Source organism: Rhineura floridana, chromosome 1, assembly GCF_030035675.1.
Source record: "Rhineura floridana isolate rRhiFlo1 chromosome 1, rRhiFlo1.hap2, whole genome shotgun sequence".
Lineage (NCBI taxonomy): Eukaryota > Metazoa > Chordata > Lepidosauria > Squamata > Rhineuridae > Rhineura > Rhineura floridana.
In genome coordinates, this window is record NC_084480.1 from 104,516,837 (window position 1) to 104,525,487 (window position 8,651).

Consider the following 8,651-nt stretch of genomic DNA (forward strand, 5'->3'; position numbering starts at 1 on the left):
AGTGTCCAGAGTAGCATCCGATGCAGTGCAAGAAGTTGGCAGTTGCAACAGGAAAAAAATGGTACAATATCTGAAGCAGGTATACAGTCAGTACTCCTTGGGATGTTTGAGGAACTGTTATATGTGAATTGTGATATGAACTGACCTGATTCACACCTCCCAGACTATTATGCAGATTGGAGTGGTTATCCTGTGTATTTTACAATCCTCTGACTTTTGTGATGTAGTTAGCTCAAATAGAGTAGAAAATGTGAATGCAAATACATATTTTAGGATATAATTCAGTGTATTTTGAGAGAAAATGCATTTAGAAATGCATATGTTTTTAAAAAAATACACTCAAAATATTATTTAAATTCAAATTATTTTGTGTGTGTGTTTTATTGCAGTTTTGGGCTCCTACTGGGAGAAAAGGCAGGATATAAATCTAATAAATAATAATAATTTATGTGGAAATGGGATGGAAAACACTTAATTTTATAAATTAACAAATGTGAAAGTGACACAGACAAGAAACAGGATGGTTTTTGATCCCTAAGCCAGGTATGGGGAACCTTTTGTCCTCCAGATGTTACAATTCCCATCAGTTCACCATAGTTTGGAGGGCCAAAGATTCCCCACACCTGCCCCAAGCACTCTTTGTACTAGGATTTACCTTATGCTCTCCATCTCTTATATAAAGGGTTGCCAAACATTTTGGACCAGTGGCCCCATCTTGAGAGAGTGCTGAGTGCCAGTCACAAAATGGCTGCCATCAGGGGGCATGGCATAATACAGAATGACTGCCCTGTGGGCATGGCATAAAACAAAATTAGAGAGTACAGTCATTGCTGCTCCCCCTCTCCCTGGACAACACATTTACCATGGGGAAGTTAGCTTTTCCTGCTGTTTCTGATTGTGGAGATACAGCTGTTACTGTTAAAGGCACAATTATCCAGCTTTCCCCAATGACAATCCTCACCCAAAGCCTAGGCTGTCATCCTGTACCAACTGATTGGCTAAAAACACTGACAGGCTGGAGTGACCAGGCAAGTTCATTTCACGGAAATCGCTAAGAAGGGTATCTGCACATTTTGTTTCAGAAATTTCTTTCTAGGAGGGTTAGAGACTTACTTTTTTAAAAAAATGAAAGCTCAGTCTGGGCTGCAACCTTGGAGTGCCAATGAAAGCCTTCATGGGTGCCATTGTGCCCATGGGCACTGGCTTGGCAACCCATCATATAGTGAACAAAATTAGACTCCATTAGTTAGTCCCTTATCAGGGCACCGATAATAAGCCATTGGGGAAGGACTGTAGCTCAGTGGAACAGCAACTGCCTTGCATGTAGAAGATTTCAGGTTCAATCCCTGGAATCTTCAAGCACAGCTGCAAAATGTTATTATCTGAAACCCTGGAGAGCTCCTGCCAGTCAGAGCAGACATGCTAGATGGACCAATGGTCTGACTCAGTATATAGCAGTTTCCTGTGTTTTGCCTTTTAATGTCCATACAGTCTTGAATCTGAATTGTTGGGTTTTTCCTGCTGCCTGATCAAATAATGTGTATAAACACTATAGTGTTTTAAATTTTGGGGAAAATATGTATGTTTTTATTTTCTTAGCACTATTTAAAAAATTAGAAGCTACAAAGGAGCAAGAATGAATACATCAGCTTTGGAGAGAAACCTGTTACAGCAAAAAATTATGTACTGATGGAGATTTGTCCATGTGAAACAGACCCAGAAATGGGAAAAAATGACTAGGATCTTGAAAATGAGCCCATTTCCCACAAACAATAAGATGTTGAGGACAATTCCTACAGGTAGACTCCCACACTGTATTCACCCCAAGACATTTTACAGCACTTAAAGCAGATGTCACAAATAAATGATCTTGTCTGCATTTCATTATGCATTATCTTCAGTTTAAAAGTTTGAAGAAGTAAAAAGGTGCACTCTTCAGATAATACTACCTGTTGAATATATATTTGATAGGTTCCTAGCTTGTATCTTTCTTGTGTTTTCAAATGCATCTTAGGTTTACTGTAAAAAAACCCACACTGCCCTTTAAACCATTTAAAGGGGAAAACCTAGCTGCTTATTTATTTATTTACAAGGCTTATAAACCACTTGACTATCTAAGCAATGTACAAAAAACTGTAGATGAAGCACAGCTAAAATGTGTCAATCAGTTAAAAGGCAAATATAAATAAAACATAATTAAAAGAGATAAAATCAATAAAATCTTTAGTTAAATTTAGTTAACTAAATTATGTCTGAGCAGACTCACAAAAATGTTTTTAGCAGTATAGGGAGGGCATCTGCCTAATGTCAATAGGAAGTTCCAAAGCACAGATGCTACCACGCCAAAGGATCAACTCTGTAAATTCTTCTGCAGATCAAAACCATCTAATAGGCACATAATGGAGCAAGGTGATCCCTTAAGTTAACTGGTCCAAGTTGTTAATATCACTGCACCTTTTAAAAGAGGGTGAAGCTCTTAAGAATTAGCACAGCTTTCATGTGAACAAAGGCTAGTTTCAGTTAACAGTACCCATACTGGTGTACATTTACAATCTCATGCATGTATCAAACCAGTCACCTGTTGCAACTGGGTACACACATTATGGGCTGGTTCACACAGAGCTTTAGTGCAGGTCTGGTGCTACTCACAGCCCCTTTTAATTTGCATGGATCACACGACATTGCACGCAATCAGCAGCTAGATTGCAGTTTTCCCCTTTAAATCTGTAGTATATCAATGCTCTTTTAATCAAAAAAGGGAAAGTAAAAACAACTTCAGTTTCTATCTCTGAGTGCTTGTAGATGCTTTACTCTGATGCTTTAGGTGGGTGTGTCAATTGTTCCCCTCTTCACACCCACTCCCTCCTCCTTTCATTTCATCTCCTGTTTGGCTGCTGGCTCCCGTTCTGCAAGCCTGCTGCAAACTGCATTTTATTTTTCTTTCTTCCCTAATTTGTGCACAAAAGTGTAACACTGTTAAAGCAAATATTTGCATTCCAACTGGATTGTAGCAGTGAAAATACAAATAATCGTACTTTATGAAACTCTTGAACAAACTGAGCATGCTCAGTTGCCAAGGTATCCAGTGAAAGTGAAATTTTGACCTTAAGAGGGTGTAGTCATTAGGAAGCTGCGTGCAGTACCACCCCTAGGCACTGGGAAGCGGGGCAGTTGCCCCAGGCCCCACGCTTTGGGGGGCCCCGCGCTTGGCGATCTGCACCCAAGATTTGGCATCAAGGCAATTATGTGATGGACATGACACTGGCACCGCCCCCAACCAAGGCGGGGTGGGGAGACACCTGACTCGCTGCTCATATGGCTCGGCCAGCACAGATTAATTCCAACTGCAGGTGGTGGCTGTTGCACACGAACCAACAGGGATGCAATGGAAAGCAACACAATGCAATGCATGTTTGCGTGCAAGCAAGGAAGCAAATGGGGGGAAGGTGAGAGATGTGCTCCAGGAGAAAGGAGAGCAGGGGAGACAGCTGGCTCACCCCTTTTTTGGCACTGAATTGCAGTCAGGAGGGCATGTTTACAACTTAGGGGTTGTAAAGGAGAATCACCACTCTCAACCTGGAACACTTGGAGGTTTTCTTAAAAAATAATTTAAAAAAGACTGCATTTGAGTGTGTGCAGAGTGCCCTCTGCCGGAGTAAAAGCAGCCTCCCTCCTGCACACATATCTGGCGTGGGAGGGGGAGCTCTCTAGAAGTCAGAGGCTTTCAGGAAACTAAACTGAGAGACCCCAGGGCCCCAGGTTGACTGAAAACGTCACACCCTCTGTAACCGGAAGCCATTCTGTCTACCTTAAAAAGTGTATCGGGATGCTGTGTCGTTACACAGCAAAGGCAAGGCCGTCTGCACATGATCAAGGGCTGTTTTTACCCTGGGCAGTTCCACATATGACGTGACAAAAAACAAACATACTTGGTACAGTACAGCTTGCTGCTGCGAATCCTGGATCTCTCAGGAGCACCTTTTCACACATTAAGGAAACCCAGGTTTGCCACTGAGTATATACTTGACAGGAAATTGCAGCCAATAATCTCCACTCTGAGGAGTGTGCCTGAATCAGACTCATTTACTTCATTCCAGTGTTACACTTTTAGGTGTATACGTTACACCAAAAAAAAGTTAAGCTTTTGTTGAAATGGCTGGCCTAAATCAGGGATGCAGGATACCTAGTGCCTTCCAGATGTTGTTGGACTCCAAATCCCATGAGCCCCAGCCAGCATGGCCAATGGCCAGGGATGATGGGAATTGTAGTCCAGCAATATTTGGACGTCCACAGGTTCCGCATCCCTGGTCCAAAGCCTGCCTGCCTCTATTCTGTGTGCTCCTCTCCGCGGGGATTCTCTCGCCAACCCACCTTGCGCTTTTGCCAAGCACGCACCTCCTTCTCCTGCAACTGCCTTGAGTCTCTGCAGGCATGATGAAAAAGCTTCCACATTTGTTTATGCTGTGATAATTTCATTTTAATTTCGTAGATCTATCTATAATTTATTATCATTATTTTAGATATTTATAATGTATGCAAGTCGAGATCGAGATAAAAACAGAAAATACAAAAGTGGTGCTCATGGGGGGGGGCAACTAAGCTTTTGCCCCGGGCATGCTAAGGGTGGGCCTGGATGCATGATTAATCCTTTCCCTTCACTGTGAATGAAAAACACAGTGTTTGCAGCTGGCCTTGAGCCCCCTATGTGGACTGTGCAAAGAGAAAACAGAGGTAAAAGCAGCGTCTTTAATATGATGTTTTGCTCCCATGTGGATAAGCCCTAAAGCTGAGCACACAGCATCCTTAGTACCTTCACATTTCTGTAATGAGGACCCAGTAAAGACAGCTTCGTTACCAAGCTACTCTCTACAGACCACCCATGGAGAAGCTTCTAACTCACAGTTAAGTGGTCATAACCACATGTTGACATGCATTCTGGGAGGTCTTAAGGCAAATATGGTGCTTAGATGTGCTGGTGGCAGCTACATCTAGAAGTTCTTTTGCAGCATCAATAGCTAACAATGAAGTTTGTTTCTATAAGATATGGTGATGGCTACCAGCTTTAAAAGCAGTTTAGATAAATTAACAGAAGATAAAATTTATAAATGGCTACTTGTTGTGATAGCTTTATTACCTCCATGATCAGAGGCATCATGTCTCTGGATGCCAGTTGCTGGAACAACAGTGGACTGTTGCTGTCATGTCCTACTTGTGGGACTCCCAAAAACATCTGGCTGGCTACTGTTGGGAACAAGATTCTGGACTAGATGTTTAGGATGTTTGAAAATTTCTCTGGTCAGAATGGCTAAGTGTTATCTGCACTGTGGAAAATAGGAAGATTCCTGTCCTGCTCACCATGGTGCTGGGCCTACTTGCACAAGAAATAGTCTTTGATGCATCTGGTCTTTTCTACTCTCTGCAGTACATGATGGTAGAGGAGGTGACTTTCAGCTCTGTTCTAGGTGTGCACAGTTCTAGATGAAATGTATTCAATTTTCATTGCCATGGTCTAAGTGCAAAGAATGTTGCCATTCCACACATCACTAGTGTCATTTTTGGTTTTTCCATTTCAAAAGACATGTCAGAACCACATGCTGCAGAAAATCTTAAACATGATCCTTTCATGGATCTGGCCTCTGCTTAGACTCCCAATTACCAGACTCTGAACCTGTAGGGATACTTGAGGAACCCAAACTTTGTGAATGCAGTGTGACCTGATCCAATCCACATCTCCTGGACTAATATGCAAACTAGAACATTGTTATCCAAAATTTCTCCAAATTTTGGGTTTCAGTTCTTGGCTCAAAAAAAGGACCACACACATTTAAAAATAGATTTTTTTGGGGGGAGGGGGCAATTTAGACCTGCATATTTTGTGAGAAAACATGCTCAAAATACATATTTAAATACTAATTTTCATTTTTAAAAATTCAATTTTTGAAGAAAAACATCCGATTAATGCAGAAAGTGGGCAGAATGGATTTACAAATGAAGACATGCAAGTGACACAGACTGGAAATAGACTGAACAGTCCATCCATGCAGGGAAGCACTGCCTCTTCCAGGGCATTAACAGTCAAACTCAAGTTGCAATCTAACAGACACTTTGCTGTTTTTTTCCCCAAGGGAGGTCAACTAAGCACAGGTCCTTGTCATCCACATCCAAACATTTATTCTTTATATTCCTGTGTCATCTATGTCCTTCCTATTTTCTTACCAATTTTGCCATTTTTCCCCTCAGAATTACATTGTGTTCATTCTTGTACATGGAATATGCTTTTACCAAATGGATTGATGAAGCTTGTTAGGAAAATAAACACTGTACTCATTTTGCTAAAAGGACAGAAATTGTTCTGAGGACAGAAAACGGTAAGTATAGCACAGAGAGCCTACAAATTGCAAACCATCCAACACTGAAATAAAAGAGACACATTGAAATATGCCTCTCAGTTAATACACAGAGTAATAAACATTCTTTACCCACACTTTTCAACATAGTGAATGCAACAGTTCCAGGGACAGTTAAGGTAAGTGCAAGCAGTTCAACAAGGCAAAAAACTCAAGAGTGGAGATTAAGTTAAAAATATAAAGAAATGCCTTTAAAAGCGTAACAGTTCAGTTAAGGTGGCAAAAAGGTCCCACTATAAGAGACTCAAGTTGTTTGTGTACAAGAAAATTGCTGCAGAACTTATTTTTCTGCCTATCTACTACAAGTATGAACTAAAATCACCTTGCCTACCAACTAGATTGACACACGTCAAGTATGAGTTTGAAGATCCTGATTCCCCTCACAGAGCTACAATTGCCAGAGTGGCTTAACAATCAATCCAACTTCCCAATGGACTCTGGTAACTGCACCTCTGTGAGGGGAAGAGGGGTCTCCTAACCATTCTCAGCACCCTTCACAAGCAACAGTTCCCAGGATTATTTGAGGGAGCCCATGACTGTAAAAGCGATATAATAGTGTTTTATGTGTATAGTACAGATGGTGCCTATGATAGAGCTGGCCCCACTGTCATTTATTTATTGAAACTTCAGTGACTTCGCAAGCACTTTCAGAATTATCAGTGTGATAATGTAAAATAATCAGGCAAACAGTTTAAAATAACACGAGAGTCTTGTGGCACCTTAAAGACTAACAAAACACTCTATTTGGTCAGATGCATGTGAGAAGCAACAGAAATGGCCTCAGACATCATGGATTCTTGCAAAAAAAAGTAAGGTAATTATACCTTATAAAAGTATTATAGCTCTAATATTTCATTAAAATAGCTTCCATGTTACAAGAGTGATGAAACTTGGCATGTGGGAAGTATGTCCATTTGCTAATGATTTTTCTTCATAGGAAAACCTTAATGTAGGAAACAGACACAAGAGAGTCAAAAGAATCATGAGGCCAATGATGACCCCTACCCTTACAACCTCATTCCATTACCAGCCTTTGCCAGCCTGGTGCCCTCCAAATGTTTTGAACTATGACTCCTATCAGCCCCAGCCAGCACAACACAGGCACCAGATCTGTGAATGAATAAAAGATTAATAGAGTTGGAAAGGGCCTAAAAAGCCACTGAGTCCAACCCCCTGCTCAATGCAGGATTCCAACTTAAAGCATACCGGACAGGTGCCTATCCAGCTGCCTTTTGAATGCCTCCAGTATTGGAGAGCCCACCACCTCCCTAGGCAATTGTCTCCATTGCTGTACCACTCAAATAGTTAGGAGGTTTTTTGCGATGTTCAGCTGAAATCTGGCTTCCTGCAACTTCAGCCCATTATTCTGTGTCCTGCACTCTGGGATGATAGAGAAGAGATCCTGGCCCTCCTCAGTGTGACAACTTTTCAAGTACTGGAAGAGTGTTACCATCATGCTGCCACTATCTTCACAATTAACTGAAAGCTTTCTCCCTCCCCCTTTTTTTTTTACACACCACAGGATTCTCTCAGTTTCAATTCCTCTCTTATTTCCCTTGATTCATTATTTCTTATCTGCATTGTCTCTCTTGCCCATCCTTTGCTCTATTCATCCCATCTCTTCTGACATCTGGACAGACTATCATTCATGCTTTCCCCATCAAACTGGATGTTGGAATGTGAGGGGTAGGGGAGAAATCAGACACTAGATCCAGGAATGAAGTCTAGTTAATAAAGTTTACATGAGGCTCTTGTTTCTCTCATTTTCACCCTTCCAACATGGAAACAGGACAAAGATTAGAGAAAGGAACAACGTCCAATTCAGGCATGTTATTTTGTTACCAAGGGCAAAACGAGATGTGATATCAGGAGATCCAAATCTCCTGTGTTTTTAAAGTTAAAAGCAGCTCTCCTCTCCATCAGGACCATGATGCTGGGAAATACGCCTTAACTCCTTCACCTATCCCAATTGTCCATCTTCTCAATCTATTTGCCCTAAAGGGGAAAACGGATACAGGGGCAACTTGCTAGTGACAAGCCTGGTCACACACTCCAGCTCATCTCACATTATGAGTGTTGTAGTCAGCGTGACTTTTTTTAAAAAAAACCATATTTTAAAAAGCATGGTTATTATCAGATATATTGTAGTCCCACAAAGCTCATGTATTACTTTACATTGTGTCATTCTGCAGTATCATTAAATTTGGAAAACAAAGTTGTTCCCTCTTCACAAATTTCTTCAAA